This window comes from Botryllus schlosseri, chromosome 6, assembly GCF_051294905.1.
Source record: "Botryllus schlosseri isolate E-star chromosome 6, Bs_hap1, whole genome shotgun sequence".
NCBI lineage: Eukaryota > Metazoa > Chordata > Ascidiacea > Stolidobranchia > Styelidae > Botryllus > Botryllus schlosseri.
The window spans coordinates 12157884-12181178 of record NC_137241.1 but is presented as its reverse complement, the minus strand read 5'-3'; the positions used below and the strand labels follow the sequence as shown (position 1 = coordinate 12181178).

General features: G+C 40.3%; 2 long non-coding RNA genes across 2 annotated transcripts in view; both read left to right on the top strand.

The window, feature by feature from the left end:
- Window positions 1–23295, top strand: part of LOC145441029 (uncharacterized) — a 416627-nt gene that overhangs the window by 153082 nt on the left and 240250 nt on the right. The window lies entirely within an intron of this gene.
- On the top strand, window positions 1895–20126 carry LOC145441007 (uncharacterized). The gene is made up of 5 exons (XR_013915686.1): window positions 1895–8166; window positions 8693–8823; window positions 9627–9743; window positions 10339–10445; window positions 12245–20126. It is a non-coding gene; the product is annotated as an uncharacterized LOC145441007 (long non-coding RNA).

The window sequence follows — 23295 nt, the reverse complement described above, 5'->3', positions numbered from 1 at the left end:
TTCCTCGTTATTGTAGTTTAGGAGATATTGGCAGATTTAGACATTTTGGGGGGTATGAAAATTAATGAAAAGTTCAATTCGACCAAGATTTTCCTATGTTCCCGAAGGCCAACAGCTACAACTCCGCTACCAGAATATAGAACTCCGAAAGTTACATCGAATGAGCCTATCGGCGTATTCCTCGTTATTGTAGTTTAGGAGATATTGGCAGATTAAGACATTTTGGGGGGTGTGAAAATTTATGAAAAGTTCAATTCGACCAAGATTTTTCTATATTCCCGAAAGCCCACAGCTACAACTCCGCTACCAGATTGTAGCACTCCAAAAGTTACATCGAATGAGCCTATCGGCGTATTCCTCGCTATTGTAGTTTAGGAGATATTGGCAGATTTAGACATTTTGGGGGGGTATGAAAATTTATGAAAAGTTCAATTCGACCAAGATTTTTCTATGTTCCCAAAGGCCGACAGCTACAACTCCGCTACCAGATTGTAGCACTCGGAAAGTTACATCGAATGAGCCTATCGGCGTATTCTTCGCTATTGTAGTTTAGGAGATATTGGCAGATTTAGACATTTTGGGGGGTATGAAAATTTATGAAAAGTTCAATTCGACCAAGATTTTTCTATGTTCCCGAAGGCCCACAGCTACAACTCCGCTACCAGATTGTAGCACTCCGAAAGTTACATCGAATGAGCCAATCGGCGTATTCCTCGCTATTGTAGTTTAGGAGATATTGGCAGATTTAGACATTTTGGGGGGTATGAAAATTTATGAAAAGTACAATTCGACCAAGATTTTTCTATGTTCCCGAAGGCCCACAGCTACAACTCCGCTACCAGATTGTGGCACTCCGAAAGTTACATGGAATGAGCCTATCGGAGTATTCCTCGCTATTGTAGTTTAGGAGATATTGGTAGATTAAGACATTTTGGGGGGTGTGAAAATTTATGAAAAGTTCAATTCGACCAAGATTTTTCTATGTTCCCGAAGGCCCACAGCTACAACTCCGCTACCAGATTGTGGCACTCCGAAAGTTACATCGAATGAGCCTATCGGCGTATTCCTCGCTATTGTAGTTTAGGAGATATTGGCAGATTTTTACATTTTGGGGAGGTATGAAAATTTATGAAAAGTTCAATTCGACCAAGATTTTTCTATGTTCCCTAAGGCCCACAGCTACAACTCCGCTACCAGATTATGGAAGTCCGAAAGTTACATCGAATGAGCCTATCGGCGTATTCCTCGCTATTGAAGTTTAGGAGATATTGGCAGATTTAGACATTTTGGGGGGTATGAAAATTTATGAAAAGTTCAATTCGACCAAGATTTTTCTATGTTCCCGAAGGCCCACAGCTACAACTCCGCTACCAGATTATGGAAGTCCGAAAGTTACATCGAATGAGCCTATCGGCGTATTCCTCGCTATTGTAGTTTAGGAGATATTGGCAGATTTAGACATTTTGGGGGGTATGAAAATTTATGAAAAGTACAATTCGACCAAGATTTTCCTATGTTCCCGAAGGCCCACAGCAAAAACTCCGCTTCCAGATTGTAGCACTACAAAAGTTACATCAAATGAGCCTATCGGCGTATTCCTCGCTATTGTAGTTTAGGAGATATTGGCAGATTTAGACATTTTGGGGGGTATGAAAATTTATGAAAAGTTCAATTCGACCAAGATTCTTCTATGTTCCCGAAGGCCCACAGCTACAACTCCGCTACCAGATTGTAGCACTCCGAAAGTTACATCGAATGAGCCTATCGGCATATTCCTTGCTATTGTAGTTTAGGAGATATTGACAGATTTAGACAATTTGGGGGGTATGAAAATTTATGAAAAGTTCAATTCGACCAAGATTTTCCTATGTTCCCGAAGGCCCACAGCTACAACTCCGCTACCAGATTGTAGCACTACGAAAGTTACATCGAATGAGCCTACCGGCGTATTCCTCGCTATTGTAGTTTAGGAGATATTGGCAGATTTAGACATTTTGGGGGGTAAGAAAATTTATGAAGATTCCAATTCGACCAAGATTTTTCTACGCTCCCGAAGGCCCACAGCTACAACTCCGCTACCAGATTGTAGCACTCCAAAAGTTACATCGAATGAGCCTATCGGCGTATTCCTCGCTATTGTAGTTTAGGAGATATTGGCAGATTTAGACATTTTGGGGGGGTATGAAAATTTATGAAAAGTTCAATTCGACCAAGATTTTTCTATGTTCCCGAAGGCCCACAGCTACAACTCCGCTACCAGATTGTAGCACTCCGAAAGTTACATCGAATGAGCCTATCGGAGTATTCCTCGCTATTGTAGTTTAGGAGATATTGGCAGATTTAGACATTTTGGGGGGTATGAAAATTTATAAAAGTTCAATTCGACCAAGATTTTTCTATGTTCCCGAAGGCCCACAGCTACAACTCCGCTACCAGATTATAGAACTCCGAAAGTTACATCGAATGAGCCTATCGGCGTATTCCTCGTTATTGTAGTTTAGGAGATATTGACAGATTTAGACAATTTGGGGGGTATGAAAATTTATGAAAAGTTCAATTCGACCAAGATTTTCCTATGTTCCCGAAGGCCCACAGCTACAACTCCGCTACCAGATTGTAGCACTACGAAAGTTACATCGAATGAGCCTACCGGCGTATTCCTCGCTATTGTAGTTTAGGAGATATTGGTAGATTTAGACATTTTGGGGGGTATGAAAATTTATAAAAAATTCAATTCGACCAAGATTTTTCTATGTTCCCGAAGGCCCACAGCAACAACTGCGCTACCAGATTGTAGCACTCCGAAAGATACATCGAATGAGCCAATCGGCGTATTCCTCGCTATTGTAGTTTAGGAGATATTGGCAGATTTAGACATTTTGGGGGGTATGAAAATTTATGAAAAGTTCAATTCGACCAAGATTTTTCTATGTTCCCGAAGGCCCACAGCTACAACTCCACTACCAGATTGCAGCACTCCGAAAGTTACATCGAATGAGCCTATCGGCGTATTCCTCGCTATTGTAGTTTAGGAGATATTGGCAGATTTAGACATTTTAGGGGGTATGAAAATTGATGAAAAGTTCAATTCGACCAAGATTTTTCTATGTTCCCGAAGGCCCACTGCTACAACTCCGCTACCAGATTGTAGCACTCCTAAAGTTACATCGAATGAGCCTATCGGCGTATTCCTCGCTATTGTAGTTTAGGAGATATTGGCAGATTTAGACATTTTGGGGGGTATGAAAATTAATGAAAAGTTCAATTCGAACAAGATTTTCCTATGTTCCCGAAGGCCCACAGCTACAACTCCGCTACCAGAATATAGAACTCCGAAAGTTACATCGAATGAGCCTATCGGCGTATTCCTCGTTATTGTAGTTTAGGAGATATTGGCAGATTAAGACATTTTGGGGGGTGTGAAAATTTATGAAAAGTTCAATTCGACCAAGATTTTTCTATATTCCCGAAAGCCCACAGCTACAACTCCGCTACCAGATTGTAGCACTCCAAAAGTTACATCGAATGAGCCTATCGGCGTATTCCTCGCTATTGTAGTTTAGGAGATATTGGCAGATTTAGACATTTTGGGGGGGTATGAAAATTTATGAAAAGTTCAATTCGACCAAGATTTTTCTATGTTCCCAAAGGCCGACAGCTACAACTCCGCTACCAGATTGTAGCACTCGGAAAGTTACATCGAATGAGCCTATCGGCGTATTCTTCGCTATTGTAGTTTAGGAGATATTGGCAGATTTAGACATTTTGGGGGGTATGAAAATTTATGAAAAGTTCAATTCGACCAAGATTTTTCTATGTTCCCGAAGGCCCACAGCTACAACTCCGCTACCAGATTGTAGCACTCCGAAAGTTACATCGAATGAGCCAATCGGCGTATTCCTCGCTATTGTAGTTTAGGAGATATTGGCAGATTTAGACATTTTGGGGGGTATGAAAATTTATGAAAAGTACAATTCGACCAAGATTTTTCTATGTTCCCGAAGGCCCACAGCAAAAACTCCGCTTCCAGATTGTAGCACTACAAAAGTTACATCAAATGAGCCTATCGGCGTATTCCTCGCTATTGTAGTTTAGGAGATATTGGCAGATTTAGACATTTTGGGGGGTATGAAAATTTATGAAAAGTTCAATTCGACCAAGATTCTTCTATGTTCCCGAAGGCCCACAGCTACAACTCCGCTACCAGATTGTAGCACTCCGAAAGTTACATCGAATGAGCCTATCGGCATATTCCTTGCTATTGTAGTTTAGGAAATATTGACAGATTTAGACATTTTGGGGGGTATGAAAATTTATGAAAAGTTCAATTCGACCAAGATTTTTCTATGTTCCCGAAGGCACACAGCTACAACTCCGCTACCAGATTGTAGCACTCCAAAATTTACATCGAATGAGCTTATCGGCGTATTCCTCGCTATTGTAGTTTAGGAGATATTGGCAGATTTAGACATTTTGGGGGGTATGAAAATTTATGAAAAGTTCAATTCGACCAAGATTTTTCTATGTTTCCGGAGGCCCACAGCTACAACTCCGCTACCAGATTGTAGCACTCCGAAAGTTACATCGAATGAGCCTATCGTTGTATTCCTCGTTATTGTAGTTTAGGAAATATTGGCAGATTTAGACATTTTGGGGGGTATGAAAATTAATGAAAAGTTCAATTCGACCATGATTTTTCTATGTTCCCGAAGGCCCACAGCTACAACTCCGCTACCAGATTGTGGCACTCCGAAAGTTACATCGAATGAGCCTATCGGAGTATTCCTCGCTATTGTAGTTTAGGAGATATTGGCAGATTTAGACATTTTGGAGGGGTATGAAAATTTGTGAAGAGTTCAATTCGACCAAGATTTTTCTATGTTCCCGAAGGCCCACAGCTACAACCCCGCTACCAGAATGTAGCACTCCGAAAGTTACATCGAATGAGCCTATCGGCGTATTCCTCGCTATTTTAGTTTGGGAGATATTGGCAGATTAAGACATTTTGGGGGGTGTGAAAATTTATGAAAAGTTCAATTCGACCAAGATTTTTCTATATTCCCGAAAGCCCACAGCTACAACTCCGCTACCAGATTGTAGCACTCCAAAAGTTACATCGAATGAGCCTATCGGCGTTTTCCTCGCTATTGTAGTTTAGGAGATATTGGCAGATTTAGACATTTTGGGGGGGTATGAAAATTTATGAAAAGTTCAATTCGACCCAGATTTTTCTATGTTCCCAAAGGCCGACAGCTACAACTCCGCTACCAGATTGTAGCACTCGGAAAGTTACATCGAATGAGCCTATCGGCGTATTCTTCGCTATTGTAGTTTAGGAGATATTGGCAGATTTAGACATTTTGGGGGGTATGAAAATTTATGAAAAGTTCAATTCGACCAAGATTTTTCTATGTTCCCGAAGGCACACAGCTACAACTCCGCTACCAGATTGTAGCACTCCAAAAGTTACATCGAATGAGCTTATCGGCGTATTCCTCGCTATTGTAGTTTAGGAGATATTGGCAGATTTAGACATTTTGGGGGGTATAAAAATTTATGAAAAGTTCAATTCGACCAAGATTTTTCTATGTTTCCGGAGGCCCACAGCTACTACTCCGCTACCAGATTGTAGCACTCCGAAAGTTACATCGAATGAGCCTATCGTTGTATTCCTCGTTATTGTAGTTTAGGAAATATTGGCAGATTTAGACATTTTGGGGGGTATGAAAATTAATGAAAAGTTCAATTCGACCATGATTTTTCTATGTTCCCGAAGGCCCACAGCTACAACTCCGCTACCAGATTGTGGTACTCCGAAAGTTACATCGAATGAGCCTATCGGAGTATTCCTCGCTATTGTAGTTTAGGAGATATTGGCAGATTTAGACATTTTGGAGGGGTATGAAAATTTATGAAAAGTTCAATTCGACCAAGATTTTTCTATGTTCCCGAAGGCCCACAGCTACAACCCCGCTACCAGAATGTAGCACTCCGAAAGTTACATCGAATGAGCCTATCGGCGTATTCCTCGCTATTTTAGTTTAGGAGATATTGGCAGATTAAGACATTTTGGGGGGTGTGAAAATTTATGAAAAGTTCAATTCGACCAAGATTTTTCTATATTCCCGAAAGCCCACAGCTACAACTCCGCTACCAGATTGTAGCACTCCAAAAGTTACATCGAATGAGCCTATCGGCGTATTCCTCTCTATTGTAGTTTAGGAGATATGGGCAGATTTAGACATTTTGGGGGGGTATGAAAATTTATGAAAAGTTCAATTCGACCAAGATTTTTCTATGTTCCCAAAGGCCGACAGCTACAACTCCGCTACCAGATTGTAGCACTCGGAAAGTTACATCGAATGAGCCTATCGGCGTATTCTTCGCTATTGTAGTTTAGGAGATATTGGCAGATTTAGACATTTTGGGGGGTATGAAAATTTATGAAAAGTTCAATTCGACCAAGATTTTTCTATGTTCCCGAAGGCCCACAGCTACAACTCCGCTACCAGATTGTAGCACTCCGAAAGTTACATCGAATGAGCCTATCGGCGTATTCCTCGCTATTGTAGTTTAGGAGATATTGGCAGATTTAGACATTTTGGGGGGTACACTGTAAACGAAAATGGTGTGTTTTCGTAATTCACACCCTAGCGTAGGGTGTGTTTTGGGTCATCACACCTAATGGGTACTAAATTTGTCATTTACACCTAAGCTATTGGTGGAAATGAGCCGAACACACCCCTACACACATATACCATAAGATATACACCCCAAGCACTGGCATTTGGGGTGAATTGTTAAAGATTACACCTTTTGTCAGACAAATAGGAAGTTTGGGATTCAATCCGCGCTAGCCGCTTCCACAAAACTTGACTGTTGAAGTTTTAAGTCTGTGTCGGTCAGAAGCCTGGTTAAGCAGGCAGGGGTGCGGCAAGTCTGCATTCGTTGTGATCAGTTGTGAGAACTTCTCTGCTGTGTCTAACTGTAGGTCGTGTAGGACATTTTCTCTTTGGGGTTGAATTATCCACCGAAAATGCGTGTTTTCGCCCACTTTATTGTTGTCCATGTCTTTAAGGCTTCTTGGGTAGGCTTCGGCAATGTTCCATTGTTCAGTCTTTATGGATTTAACCCGGTTCGATCAAGTAAATTCGCCTACGCATATAGTTTCAGCTTCAGTGACAAATAAGCATTCGTTGTATTAGTTCGTGTGCTACATTGACATGAATGAATAATAGCTAAGTCCGCAATATCATATTGTAATTCACATTTATCGTGCACTGCGGTACTCGTACTTTGGCTGAAATTTCACCCTGTCTACTATAGTGTGACCGATGTATCTCAAGTGTGTCGCAAAAATACGACACACTATGAAGTTGTCACGATACTGGTTTATAATTTCTTTCATGTCACGTCAAATGCACAATTGTACAAATGTACATTGTACGTAGCCTATATGTACAAAATATATCGGGCCTATTCCGCACAGCATTAGTGTATAACCACAATATAATGCAGGTTAAGGGTATTTAGATCTGGGAATACTAGAAGGAGTTAAATTTCAGCCACAACGTATATGAGCAGTACGCAATATGGGCGTAGCAAGAATTCAAATTAGAATGGAACACCAGGTTACGTCACGGAACAATCATTGAATTGGGCGAAAGAGGGACTAAATTGGGCAAAGTTTCCTGGTTATTTTCATATCTATATTGATGTGTTATTCACTATTTGGTAGCTTTATGAATTGCACACTAAGCCTAACAGACAATTCGCATACAGCTTTCGGATCGTATCAATGGTTCGATCTATGAAGATAAATCTAGTACTGCAAGACTTTTTGAAGCTTATTATGATGCAATCTGCAGCTTCAAAGCTATCAAATCCATATTTCCGATAAATCAATTATAGTATACATACAAATATTCCGGAGATCCTCAACTTCAATATAGTTATTACATCAGTGAGTCAATTGTCACATCATAATGGAATATACAAACCGTCGTCACCAGAACAGCTGCTGCTATGTTTGGCTACAGCTATGTAAAATGTTTCGTTATATGCCGTATTTCCGCGCTTAAGAGACCAGACTGGCTATCGACTGACCGTATTAGTCGTCGTGAATCAGTGAAGAAAGCCTCTTTCGAGATTGAAAATATCTGGATGGTGAGTTACATTTCGTATCTGTACTATTGTAGTAAAGAACATTTGTTCCGTTGCGTTTCCAGTACAGATCCGATTCCTGTTACTCAGTGTCGCAGCTGTACTGAACAGAATTATATGTAGCAAGTTGGAATTTTAAACGTACCGGTAGTGACGATACATTGAATTCACATAAATTGTTGTATCACCAGTACTGATACCAATCTCCAAGACACAGTACCTCAATGTCTCTAATGGAGATACTGCTGACAGGTCCAGCATTAGCTATGATTATAAACTACGGTAATTTGGGTTTGAGCGACATCGTTTGTAAGTGCATTGAAAAAAAAATCGACTCGATTGTCGTTATATTGATTACCAAAGCACATCACGACCTGTTTAAGTGTAAAGGGTAGCCTACCACTGACTATGCAGAGCTATGATTATAGGCCTATCACCCTGTCATTATCACTGAGCTATATACACATTATATATTATGTTATGTTATGGTAGGAAGGTAAACATATTACGGGTATCTATTCTACTTCAGACTTGCATGGGCAAAGATCGCAAATTTGGGGCTCTTGAAGAATGAAATTATCGATTTCTTCTCCTCATGAGAAAACAAGTGTAACATACAAACAGCAAAGGGCTGAAGCATATGAAGCAATGGTATCTGAGGTGAGCAATGGACATTTGATAAAATCTTTCGATCCCCGTAAATTGGGGCCAGTAAATGTTAATTATATTATGACATGGGTGAAAATATGACGATGCTATATTGCTATCACTATGAATATGAGATACTTGACTAGGAACAGGCTTACCTCATTGAACATATTTTGCAGTGGCCAACTCAGACTATCTATTAAGAGTATGTGACCCATCAACCAGACTACTTCTTTTGAAACTACTTCTCTGAGTTCTGTTCATATATTTATTTTAATTTGAAGCAGCTTGACATGGATTTGACTTAGCCACTTCTATATGAGAAATTGACATCTATTGCTTGAGTAGCAATGCGCACTACTGCGGTCAACTCGGTGTGCAACAATGCACGGATTAGCTGGGTCTTCAATGTTTTGACCAATATGAAGAGGCAAACATAGCCTTGCCAAAGTTTATCAAACTATCCTTTCGATCAATATAAACAAATCATAATACATGCACTTCTTGACTCATGATATGACATACACACGATCTGTGCATATGCACAAATCTGCTTTTTGTTAGATTCAAGGACTGATTGCTATTAGTAGCAGACTCTTACTCTGTGAATGTGAAATCAACTATGTTGTTGGTGAGTAATATACTATGCGTAGGATAGTCACAAAATTGTACTTTAACTCGCTTATTTACAAGCATAAAGCAAGTCAAGGCTACAACATCAGTACACATTTCGGATGTCGTGGGCCTTTCGAATCCAATCCAAATTGTCAACTAAACGTTTACCGTATGCCTCATGGTTATTTTTTCAATTTTAGGATGCTGCTATACAAGCTAATATCATGGAATTTCAACCAATTCGACGTCACATTTAACGGTAGAAGCGTATGCTGCGAAACAGTAAAGGATCGTTATCAAACAGCTTATATTTCAAGGTAATCATTATCATTCAGCTAATTTGCAAATTTCCATGTATAGGCTAAGGCAGTGGTTCCCAACGTGGGCGATATCGCCCCCCAGGGGTCGATTTGGCGGTCTAGGGGAGCGAAAATGACGAAGGGGGCGACAGCGGGGCGAAAATGGACAAAGGGGGCGACGGGGGGCGAAAATAGGAAGGGGCGATAGGGGGGGCGATGACGCGTCACGGCTGACCTTTTTTTTTAGTCAACCCACGGAAATTTAGTTACAAAAGTGTGTCAAATTAGACATCGAGCCGAAAATTTGACCTTTTTTTTAGTCAACCCGCCGGTGATTACAGTTTGTATGCACAATTTTCGGTACACAAAATTTTGGGGGCGATGATCGGTGTTGACCTTGAAAAGGGGGCGATGTGTCGAAAAAGGTTGGGAACCACTGGGCTAAGGCAAGTCAAGGTTTCCTAATCAGACCTGTATCTGCGGTCGCTTTGAATCCATTCTGAAAGTCAATATTGCCCAACTAGAAAACGTTTCGTGTTTTGGATTAATACCAAGTAGTCAAATTTAAATCAAGTCCATGCATATCTTTCTCTGATTATTTTTTAAATTTTAGGATGCTGCTTAAAGACTGCATGCTCCAAGAGCAAAATTATATCACTGGAACTAACCGAGTTTAGGAGTATGCTGCGACAACTGAAAGACTCGTTATCAAGCCAGCAGGTATGACAACTTTGTTAACGACACCTGATGTTAACTTTCGTAGTCGCATATATGAAGTAAACCAAAGCAGAGATGGTCAAAGTTACTAGCGTTGCTACTCAAATCGATGTAGAAATACCGCCGTCAATTTATACTCAATTACAAGTAGATGCAACAGTTCCCAATACAAGTCAAAACTACGTCAAGTGGAAGTAGAATACAAAATGTCGGAAAAATAGTCAAGTATGGTAAGTAGTTTTTCGGAAGTTTGTACTTTGAAAATTGCAATATGAATCTTCGCGACTAATATAAAATAACTAATGCAATATGACACTACTAACAGGAACAATCTTCAAAAATATATTCAGTTATTCCTGGTACAGGTGGTGTTGCTAGACTTGGACAACTAGATATTCTAGTTGTTTAATAATACTAATTGAAGCTATTCTAATTTGTGAAATGTTTCTATGCTCTAATTCTAATTCTTATCGAATTTATGAAATCTTTCTATGGTCTACGGTAATTTTAATTCTAATCTAATGTCTGGGTTTCCTGAAAAGGCTACAGGAGAACTGTAGAATGCGGAACGAGCCAAGCTTGCGATGCAGTAGGGGTGTTCAAAAATGACTTTTTATTCTCAAATTTTACTCGCTACTTGATAAAATTGTTAGGTTACCTTATTGAAGCTTGCACACTAAATTTGGTTTGATTCCAACCAGCAGCCGCATTGCTACTGGAGAAGAAAGTTTTTTTAAATTTATTATATTAAAATGAGTCAAAATTTTCTGTTCACCCACGAAATTGTTGTCTATAAACGATGCCCACCAAATTTGCCACAATTCAAACCAGCCGGAGCGGAGTTACTGATGTCGAAAAATTTGGATTTGAATAAAATAGTATTTACGGTGGGCACAACTGTAATAACTGATTAAAGAATCGGTCACCGTAAAAATACTATTATATTAAAATCCAATATTTTTCAACGGCAATAACTCCGGTTCCACTAGTTGGAATTGAGCCCAATCGGTTGAGCAATGTTTCTATAGAAAACCTAACAATTTAATGGGGTGAACAGAAAATTTCAAATCTTCTTTTATTCATTTTCATATAATAAATAAAAAACTTTATTCTCCTGTAGCAATGCGGCTACTGGTTGGAATCAAACCAAATTTGGTGTGCAGGCTTCAATTAGGTAAACTAACAATTTTATCAAGTAGCCATTAGATTTGAAAGAAAAAGTCATTTTTGAACACCCCCTACTGTACAGTAGAAATTTGCTATTCTCGTGCTCATAAGATGAACTATGATTTGATGATAACGGAGTTTGATTCAACTTTTGGCGATTTCAGTAATTCTAATTCTAATCTAATTTGAAAAAAAAATGTTAGGTAATTATAATTTTTATCTAATTTCCAACTGTGTAGCTCAAATTTTAATTCTACTCTAATTCGAAAAAAAACTTGTAGTTGTAATATAATTCCAATCCAATTTGGAAAAAGGGAACGTTTTCTAGTTGTCCAAGTCTGCCTGTTACATGCGGTTTGCATGAAAACTATCCATCAATTTCCATCTTGTCGATGCCTAATTGCCCACACATACAGTGATCGTGTGTGAACATGTTTCCTATAGCGGTAAGTTCACCCTATCGGACCACAGTCTGTGCTGCAATTCCTTAGCAAGTGTAACATCTGATTTTTTCCAAGTACTTTGTGAAAATATATATACTTTGTAATGGCTTCTTTTTTGTGGTCTTTCATTAAGTTATGCATGTTAGCATATGTGCCTGTTATTTGGGTTGTGAATATGCATTTTGATTTCAGGATGATGCCCAGGTTCTTGCTGAAGATAGTGACTCAGCCTTCGCCGTACAAGAGTGTTTTTCGGAAACCTGGAGGAGGCGACTTCCCAATACTACATGGGCAATGTTCTTCGAGCAGTATTTTCAGTGAATTTTTTTCTCCGTCGCTGAGATCTCTGTTTTTGTTATTTCACGAAATATGTTTCCATTTTATGTTATTATGGTTCAATTGATATCGAATATATGCAATCAAGAAAGTTTATTTGCAATACCGTGCCATTTGGAAGAAGATGCAGGATTTCAAGTGGGGTGTATATATTGAAATTCCGCCCCAATCAATTCTAATGGCTAGGGTGAGATATCCGATATACACCGCAAGGAATGGGGTGGATCCTGGTCATTCACACCGGCAGGGTTACGTAAGTTCTGTTTTCGTGTACCACCTTTTGAGGTGTGTATAACCACTCTTTTCGCTAAGAGTGTATGAAAATTTATGAAAAGTTCAATTCGACCAAGATTTTTCTATGTTCCCGAAGGCCCACAGCAAAAACTCCGCTACCAGATTGTGGCACTCCGAAAGTTACATCGAATGAGCCTATCGGAGTATTCCTCGCTATTGTAGTTTAGGAGATATTGGCAGATTTAGACATTTTGGAGGGGTATGAAAATTTATGAAAAGTTCAATTCGACCAAGATTTTTCTATATTCCCGAAGGCCCACAGCTACAACCCCGCTACCAGAATGTAGCACTCCGAAAGTTACATCGAATGAGCCTATCGGCGTATTCCTCGCTATTTTAGTTTAGGAGATATTGGCAGATTAAGACATTTTGGGGGGTGTGAAAATTTATGAAAAGTTCAATTCGACCAAGATTTTTCTATATTCCCGAAAGCCCACAGCTACAACTCCGCTACCAGATTGTAGCACTCCAAAAGTTACATCGAATGAGCCTATCGGCGTATTCCTCGCTATTGTAGTTTAGGAGATATTGGCAGATTTAGACATTTTGGGGGGGTATGAAAATTTATGAAAAGTTCAATTCGACCAAGATTTTTCTATGTTCCCAAAGGCCGACAGCTACAACTCCGCTACCGGATTGTAGCACTCGGAAAGTTACATCGAATGAGCCTATCGGCGTATTCTTCGCTATTGTAGTTTAGGAGATATTGGCAGATTTAGACATTTTGGGGGGTATGAAAATTTATGAAAAGTTCAATTCGACCAAGATTTTTCTATGTTCCCGAAGGCCCACAGCAAAAACTCCGCTACCAGATTGTAGCACTCCAAAAGTTACATCGAATGAGCCTATCGGCGTATTCCTCGCTATTGTAGTTTAGGAGATATTGGCAGATTTAGACATTTTGGGGGGTATGAAAATTTATGAAAAGTTCAATTAGACCAAGATTTTTCTATGTTCCCAAAGGCCCACAGCTACAACTCCGCTACCAGATTGTAGCACTCCGAAAGTTACATCGAATGAGCCTATCGGCGTATTCCTTGCTATTGTAGTTTAGGAGATATTGACAGATTTAGACATTTTGGGGGGTATGAAAATTTATGAAAAGTTCAATTCGACCAAGATTTTCCTATGTTCCCGAAGGCCCACAGCTACAACTCCGCTACCAGATTGTAGCACTACGAAAGTTACATCGAATGAGCCTACCGGCGTATTCCTCGCTATTGTAGTTTAGGAGATATTGGCAGATTTAGACATTTTCGGGGGTATGAAATTTTATAAAAAATTCAATTCGACCAAGATTTTTCTATGTTCCCGAAGGCCCACAGCTACAACTCCGCTACCAGATTGTAGCACTCCGAAAGTTACATCGAATGAGCCAATCGGCGTATACCTCGCTATTGTATTTAGGAAATATTGGCAGATTTAGACATTTTGGGAGGTATGAAAATTTATGAAAAGTTCAATTCGACCAAGATTTTTCTATGTTCTTGAAGGCCCACAGCTACAACTCCGCTACCAGATTGTAGCACTCCGAAAGTTACATCGAATGAGCCTTTCGGCGTATTCCTCGCTATTGTAGTTTAGGAGATATTGGCAGATTTAGACATTTTGGGGGGTATGAAAATTTATGAAAAGTTCAATTCGACCAAGATTTTTCTATGTTCCCGAATGCCCACAGCTACAACTCTGCTACCAGATTGTAGCACTACGAAAGTTACATCGAATGAGCCCATCGGCGTATTCCTCGCTATTGTAGTTTAGGAGATATTGGCAGATTTAGACATTTTGGGGGGTATGAAAATTTATGAAAAGTTCAATTCGACCAAGATTTTTCTATGTTCCCGAAGGCCCACAGCTACAACTCCGCTACCAGATTGTGGCACTCCGAAAGTTACATCGAATGAGCCTATCGGCGTATTCCTCGCTATTGTAGTTTAGGAGATATTGGCAGATTTTTACATTTTGGGGAGGTATGAAAATTTATGAAAAGTTCAATTCGACCAAGATTTTTCTATGTTCCCTAAGGCCCACAGCTACAACTCTGCGACCAGATTGTAGCACTCCGAAAGTTACATCGAATGAGCCTATCGGCGTATTCCTCGCTATTGTAGTTTAGGAGATATTGGCAGATTTAGACATTTTGGGGGGTAAGAAAATTTATGAAGATTCCAATTCGACCAAGATTTTTCTACGCTCCCGAAGGCCCACAGCTACAACTTCGCTACCAGATTGTAGCACTCCAAAAGTTACATCGAATGAGCCTATCGGCGTATTCCTCGCTATTGTAGTTTAGGAGATATTGGCAGATTTAGACATTTTGGGGGGGTATGAAAATTTATGAAAAGTTCAATTCGACCAAGATTTTTCTATGTTCCCGAAGGCCCACAGCTACAACTCCGCTACCAGATTGTAGCACTCCGAAAGTTACATCGAATGAGCCTAACGGAGTATTCCTCGCTATTCTAGTTTAGGAGATATTGGCAGATTTAGACTAAACTACAATAGCGGGGAATACGCCGATAGGCTCATTCGATGTAATTTTTGGAGTGCTACAATCTGGTCGCAGAGTTGTAGCTGTGGGCTCTAGGGAACATAGAAAAATCTTGGTCGAATTGAACTTTTCATAAATTTTCATACCTCCCCAAAATGTCTAAATCTGCCAATATCTCCTAAACTACGATAGCGAGGAATACGCCGATGGGCTCATTCGATGTAACTTTTGGAGTGCTACAATCTGGTAGCGGAGTTGTAGCTGTGGGCATTCGGGAACATAGAAAAATCTTGGTCGAATTGAACTTTTCATAAATTTTCATACCCTCCAAAATGTCTAAATCTGCCAATATCTCCTAAACTACAATAGCGAGGAATACGCCGATAGGCTCATTCGATGTAACTTTCGGAGTGCTACAATCTTGTAGCGGAGTTGTAGCTGTGGGCCTTCGGGAACATAGAAAAATCTTGGTCGAATTGAACTTTTCTTAAATTTTCATACCCGCAAAATGTCTAAATCTGCCAATATCTCCTAAACTACAATAGCGAGGAATACGCCGATTGGCTCATTCGATGTAACTTTCGGAGTGCTACAATCTGGTAGCGGAGTTGTAGCTGTGGGCCTTCGGGAACATAGAAAAATCTTGGTCGAATTGAATTTTTTATAAATTTTCATACCCCCCAAAATGTCTAAATCTGCCAATATCTCCTAAACTACAATAGCGAGGAATACGCCGGTAGGCTCATTCGATGTAACTTTCGTAGTGCTACAATCTGGTAGCGGAGTTGTAGCTGTGGGCCTTCGGAAACATAGAAAAATCTTGGTCGAATTGAACTTTTCATAAATTTTCATACCCCCCAAAATGTCTAAATCTGTCAATATCTCCTAAACTACAATAGCAAGGAATACGCCGATAGGCTCATTCGATGTAATTTTCGGAGTGCTACAATCTGGTAGCGGAGTTGTAGCTGTGGGCCTTCGGGAACATATGAAAATCTTGGTCGAATTGAACTTTTCATAAATTTTCATACCCCCCAAAATGTCTAAATCTGCCAATATCTCCTAAACTACAATAGCGAGGAATACGCCGATAGGCTCACTCGATGTAACTTTCGGAGTGCTAAAATCTGGTAGCGGAGTTCTAGCTGTGGGCCTTCGGGAACATAGAAAAATCTTGGTCGAATTGAACTTTTCATAAATTTTCATACCCCACAAAATGTCTAAATCTGTCAATATCTCCTAAACTACAATAACGAGGAATACGCCGATAGGCTCATTCGATGTAACTTTCGGAGTGCTACAATCTGGTAGCGGAGTTGTAGCTGTGGGCCTTCGGGAACATAGAAAAATCTTGGTCGAATTGAACTTTTCATAAATTTTCATACCCCCCAAAATGTCTAAATCTGCCAATATCTCCTAAACTACAATAGCGAGGAATACGCCGATAGGCTCATTCGATGTAACTTTTGGAGTGCCACAATCTGGTAGCGGAGTTGTAGCTGTGGGCCTTCGGGAACATAGAAAAATCTTGGTCGAATTGAACTTTTCATAATTTTCAAACCCCCCAAAATGTCTAAATCTGCCAATATCTCCTAAACTACAATAGCGAGGAATACGCCGATAGGCTCATTCGATGTAACTTTCGGAGTGCTACAATCTGGTAGCGGAGTTGTAGCGGTTGGCCTTTTTGAACATAGAAAAATCTTGGTCGAATTGAACTTTTCATAAATTTTCATACCCCCCAAAATGTCTAAATCTGCCAATATCTCCTAAACTACAATAGCGAGGAATACGCCGATAGGCTCATTCGATGTAACTTTCGGGGTGCTACAATCAGGTAGCGGAGTTGTAGCTGTGGGCCTTCGGGAACATAGAAAAATCTTGGTCGAATTGAACTTTTCATAAATTTTCATACCCCCCAAAATGTCTAAATCTGCCAATATCTCCTAAACTACAATAGCGAGGAATACGCCGATTGGCTCATTCGATGTAACTTTCGGAGTGCTACAATCTGGTAGCGGAGTTGTAGCTGTGGGCCTTCGGGAACATAGAAAAATCTTGGTCGAATTGAATTTTTTATAAATTTTCATACCCCCCAAAATGTCTAAATCTGCCAATATCTCCTAAGCTACAATAGCGAGGAATACGCCGGTAGGCTCATTCGATGTAACTTTCGTAGTGCTACAATCTTGTAGCGGAGTTGTAGCTGTGGGCCTTCGGGAACATAGAAGAATCTTGGTCGAATTGAATTTTTTATAAATTTTCATACCCCCCAAAATGTCTAAATCTGCCAATATCTCCTAAACTACAATAGCGAGGAATACGCTGGTAGGCTCATTCGATGTAACTTTCGCAGTGCTACAATCTGGTAGCGGAGTTGTAGCTATGGGCCTTCGGGAACATAGAAAAATCTTGGTCGAATTGAACTTTTCATAAATTTTCATACCCCCCAAAATGTCCAAATCTGCCAATATCTCCTAAACTACAATAGCGAGGAATACGCCGATAGGCTCATTCGATGTAACTTTCGGAGTGCTACAATCTGGTAGCGGAGTTGTAGCTGTGGGCCTTCGGGAACATAGAAAAATCTTGGTCGAATTGAATTTTTTATAAATTTTCATACCCCCCAAAATGTCTTAATCTGCCAATATCTCCTAAACTACAATAGCGAGGAATACGCCTGTAGGCTCATGCGATGTAACTTTCGTAGTGCTACAATCTGGTAGCGGAGTTGTAGCTGTGGGCCTTCGGGAACATAGAAAAATCTTGGTCGAATTGAACTTTTCATAAATTTTCATACCCCCCAAAATATCCAAATCTGCCAATATCTCCTAAACTACAATAGCGAGGAATACGCCGATAGGCTCATTCGATGTAACTTTTGGAGTGCTACAATCTGGTAGCGGAGTTGTAGCTGTGGGCCTTCGGGAACGTAGAAAAATCTTGGTCGAATTAAACTTTTCATAAATTTTCATACCCTCCAAAATGTCTAAATCTGCCAATATCTCCTAAACTACAATAGCGAGGAAATCGCCGATAGGCTCATTCGATGTAACTTTCGGAGTGCTACAATCTGGTAGCGGAGTTGTAGCTGTGGGCCTTCGGGAACATAGAAAAATCTTGGTCGAATTGAACTTTTCATAAATTTTCATACCCTCCAAAATGTCTAAATCTGCCAATATCTCCTAAACTACAATAGCGAGGAATACGCCGATAGGCTCATTCGATGTAACTTTCGGAGTGCTACAATCTGGTAGCGGAGTTGTAGCTGTGGGCCTTCGGGAACATAGAAAAATCTTGGTCGAATTGAACTTTTCATAAATTTTCATACCCTCCAAAATGTCTAAATCTGCCAATATCTCCTAAACTACAATAGCGAGGAATACGCCGATAGGCTCATTCGATGTAACTTTCGGAGTGCTACAATCTGGTAGCGGAGTTGTAGCTGTGGGCCTTCGGGAACATAGAAAAATCTTGGTCGAATTGAACTTTTCATAATTTTCAAACCCCCCAAAATGTCTAAATCTGCCAATATCTCCTAAACTACAATAGCGAGGAATACGCCGATAGGCTCATTCGATGTCACTTTCGGAGTGCTACAATCTGGTAGCGGAGTTGTAGCTGTCGGCCTTTGGGAACATAGAAAAATCTTGGTCGAATTGAACTTTTCATAAATTTTCATACCCCCCAAAATGTCTAAATCTGCCGATATCTCCTAAACTACAATAGCGAGGAATACGCCGATAGGCTCATTCGATGTAACTTTCGGGGTGCTACAATCTGGTAGCGGAGTTGTAGCTGTGGGCCTTCGGGAACATAGAAAAATCTTTGTCGAATTGAACTTTTCATAAATTTTCATACCCCCCAAAATGTCTAAATCTGCCAATATCTCCTAAACTACAATAGCGAGGAATACGCCGATTGGCTCATTCGATGTAGCTTTCGGAGTGCTACAATCTGGTAGCGGAGTTGTAGCTGTGGGCCTTCGGGAACATAGAAAAATCTTGGTCGAATTGAATTTTTTATAAATTTTCATACCCCCCAAAATGTCTAAATCTGCCAATATCTCCTAAGCTACAATAGCGAGGAATACGCCGGTAGGCTCATTCGATGTAACTTTCGTAGTGCTACAATCTTGTAGCGGAGTTGTAGGTGTGGGCCTTCGGGAACATAGAAAAATCTTGGTCGAATTGAATTTTTTATAAATTTTCATACCCCCCAAAATGTCTAAATCTGCCAATATCTCCTAAACTACAATAGCGAGGAATACGCCGGTAGGCTCATTAGATGTAACTTTCGTAGTGCTACAATCTTGTAGCGGAGTTGTAGGTGTGGGCCTTCGGGAACATAGAAAAATCTTGGTCGAATTGAATTTTTTATAAATTTTCATACCCCCCAAAATGTCTAAATCTGCCAATATCTCCTAAACTACAATTGCGAGGAATACGCCGATAGGCTCATTCGATGTACCTTTTGGAGTGCTACAATCTGGTAGCGGAGTTGTAGCTGTGGGTCTTCGGGAATATAGAAAAATCTTGGTCGAATTGAACTTTTCATAGATTTTCATACCCCTCCAAAATGTCTAAATCTGCCAATATCTCCTAAACTACAATAGCGAGGAATACTCCGATAGGCTCATTCGATGTAACTTTCGGAGTGCTACAATCTGGTAGCAGAGTTGTAGCTGTGGGCCTTCGGGAACATAGAAAAATCTGGGTCGAATTGAACTTTTCATAAATTTTCATACCCCCCAAAATGTCTAAATCTGCCAATATCTCCTAAACTACAATAGCGAGGAATACGCCGATAGGCTCATTCGATGTAACTTTCGGAGTGCTACAATCTGGTAGCAGAGTTGTAGCTGTGGTCCTTCGGGAACGTAGAAAAATCTGGGTCGAATTGAACTTTTCATAAATTTTCATACCCCCCAAAATGTCTAAATCTGCCAATATCTCCTAAACTACAATAGCGAGGAATACGCCGATAGGCTCATTCGATGTAACTTTCGGAGTGCTACAATCTGGTCGCGGAGTTGTAGCTGTGGGCCTTCGGGAACATAGAAAAATCTTGGTCGAATTGAACTTTTCATAAATGTTCACACCCCCCAAAATGTCTAAATCTGCCAATATTTCCTAAACTACAATAGCGAGGAATACGCCGATGGGCTCATTCGATGTAACTTTCGGAGTGCTACAATCTTGTAGCGGGGTTGTAGCTGTGGGCCTTCGGGAACATAGAAAAATCTTGGTCGAATTGAACTTTTCATAAATTTTCATACCCCCCAAAATGTCTAAATCTGCCAATATCTCCTAAACTACAATAGCGAGGAATACGCCGATAGGCTCATTCGATGTAACTTTTGGAGTGCTACAATCTGCGAGCGGAGTTGTAGCTGTGGGCCTTCAGGAATATAGAAAAATCTTGGTCGAATTGAACTTTTCATAAATTTTCATACCCCTCCAAAATGTCTAAATCTGCCAATATCTCCTAACCAATAGCGAGGAATACTCCGATAGGCTCATTCGATGTAACTTTCGGGGTGCTACAATCTGGTAGCAGAGTTGTAGCTGTGGGCCTTCGGGAACATAGAAAAATCTTGGTCGAATTGAACTTTTCATAAATTTTCATACCCCCCAAAATGTCTAAATCTGCCAATATCTCCTAAACTACAATAGCGAGGAATACGCCGATAGGCTCATTCGATGTAACTTTCGGAGTGCTACAATCTGGTAGCGGAGTTGTAGCTGTCTGCCTTTGGGAACATAGAAAAATCTTGGTCGAATTGAACTTTTCATAAATTTTCATACCCCCCAAAATGTCTAAATCTGCCAATATCTCCTAAACTACAATAGCGAGGAATACGCCGATAGGCTCATTCGATGTAACTTTCGGGGTGCTACAATCTGGTAGCGGAGTTGTAGCTGTGGGCCTTCGGGAACATAGAAAAATCTTTGTCGAATTGAACTTTTCATAAATTTTCATACCCCCCAAAATGTCTAAATCTGCCAATATCTCCTAAACTACAATAGCGAGGAATACGCCGATTGGCTCATTCGATGTAGCTTTCGGAGTGCTACAATCTGGTAGCGGAGTTGTAGCTGTGGGCCTTCGGGAACATAGAAAAATCTTGGTCGAATTGAATTTTTTATAAATTTTCATACCCCCCAAAATGTCTAAATCTGCCAATATCTCCTAAACTACAATAGCGAGGAATACGCCGGTAGGCTCATTCGATGTAACTTTCGTAGTGCTACAATCTTGTAGCGGAGTTGTAGGTGTGGGCCTTCGGGAACATAGAAAAATCTTGGTCGAATTGAATTTTTTATAAATTTTCATACCCCCCAAAATGTCTAAATCTGCCAATATCTCCTAAACTACAATAGCGAGGAATACGCCGATAGGCTCATTCGATGTACCTTTTGGAGTGCTACAATCTGGTAGCGGAGTTGTAGCTGTGGGCCTTCGGGAATATAGAAAAATCTTGGTCGAATTGAACTTTTCATAAATTTTCATACCCCTCCAAAATGTCTAAATCTGCCAATATCTCCTAAACTACAATAGCGAGGAATACTCCGATAGGCTCATTCGATGTAACTTTCGGAGTGCTACAATCTGGTAGCAGAGTTGTAGCTGTGGGCCTTCGGGAACATAGAAAAATCTGGGTCGAATTGAACTTTTCATAAATTTTCATACCCCCCAAAATGTCTAAATCTGCCAATATCTCCTAAACTACAATAGCGAGGAATACGCCGATAGGCTCATTCGATGTAACTTTCGGAGTGCTACAATCTGGTAGCAGAGTTGTAGCTGTGGTCCTTCGGGAACGTAGAAAAATCTGGGTCGAATTGAACTTTTCATAAATTTTCATACCCTCCAAAATGTCTAAATCTGCCAATATCTCCTAAACTACAATAGCGAGGAATACGCCGATAGGCTCATTCGATGTAACTTTCGGAGTGCTACAATCTGGTAGTGGAGTTGTAGCTGTCGGCCTTCGGGAACATAGAAAAATCTTGGTCGAATTGAACTTTTCATAAATTTTCATACCCCCCAAAATGTCTAAATCTGCCAATATCTCCTAAACTACAATAGCGAGGAATACGCCGATTGGCGCATTGAATGTAACTTTTGGAGTGCTACAATCTGGTAGCAGAGTTGTAGCTGTGGGCCTTCGGGAACATAGAAAAATCTTGGTCGAATTGAACTTTTCATAAATTTTCATACCCTCCAAAATGTCTAAATCTGCCAATATCTCCTAAACTACAATAGCGAGGAATACGCCGATAGGCTCATTCGATGTAACTTTCGGAGTGCTACAATCTGGTCGCGGAGTTGTAGCTGTGGGCCTTCGGGAACGTAGAAAAATCTTGGTCGAATTGAACTTTTCATAAATTTTCATACCCTCCAAAATGTCTAAATCTGCCAATATCTCCTAAACTACAATAGCGAGGAATACGCCGATAGGCTCATTCGATGTAACTTTCGGAGTGCTACAATCTGGTCGCGGAGTTGTAGCTGTGGGCCTTCGGGAACATAGAAAAATCTTGGTCGAATTGAACTTTTCATAAATTTTCATACCCCCCAAAATGTCTAAATCTGCCAATATCTCCTAAACTACAATAACGAGGAATACGCCGATAGGCTCATTCGATGTAACTTTCGGAGTGCTACAATCTGGTAGCGGAGTTGTAGCAGTGGGCCTTCGGGAACATAGAAAAATCTTGGTCGAATTGAACTTTTCATAAATTTTCATACCCCCCCAAAATGTCTAAATCTGCCAATATCTCCTAAACTACAATAGCGAGGAATACGCCGATAGGCTCATTCGATGTAACTTTTGGAGTGCTACAATCTGGTAGCAGAGTTGTAGCTGTGGGCCTTCGGGAACATAGAAAAATCTTGGTCGAATTGAACTTTTCATAAATGTTCACACCCCCCAAAATGTCTAAATCTGCCAATATCTCCTAAACTACAATAGCGAGGAATACGCCGATGGGCTCATTCGATGTAACTTTCGGAGTGCTACAATCTTGTAGCGGGGTTGTAGCTGTGGGCCTTCGGGAACATAGAAAAATCTTGGTCGAATTGAACTTTTCATAAATTTTCATACCCCCCAAAATGT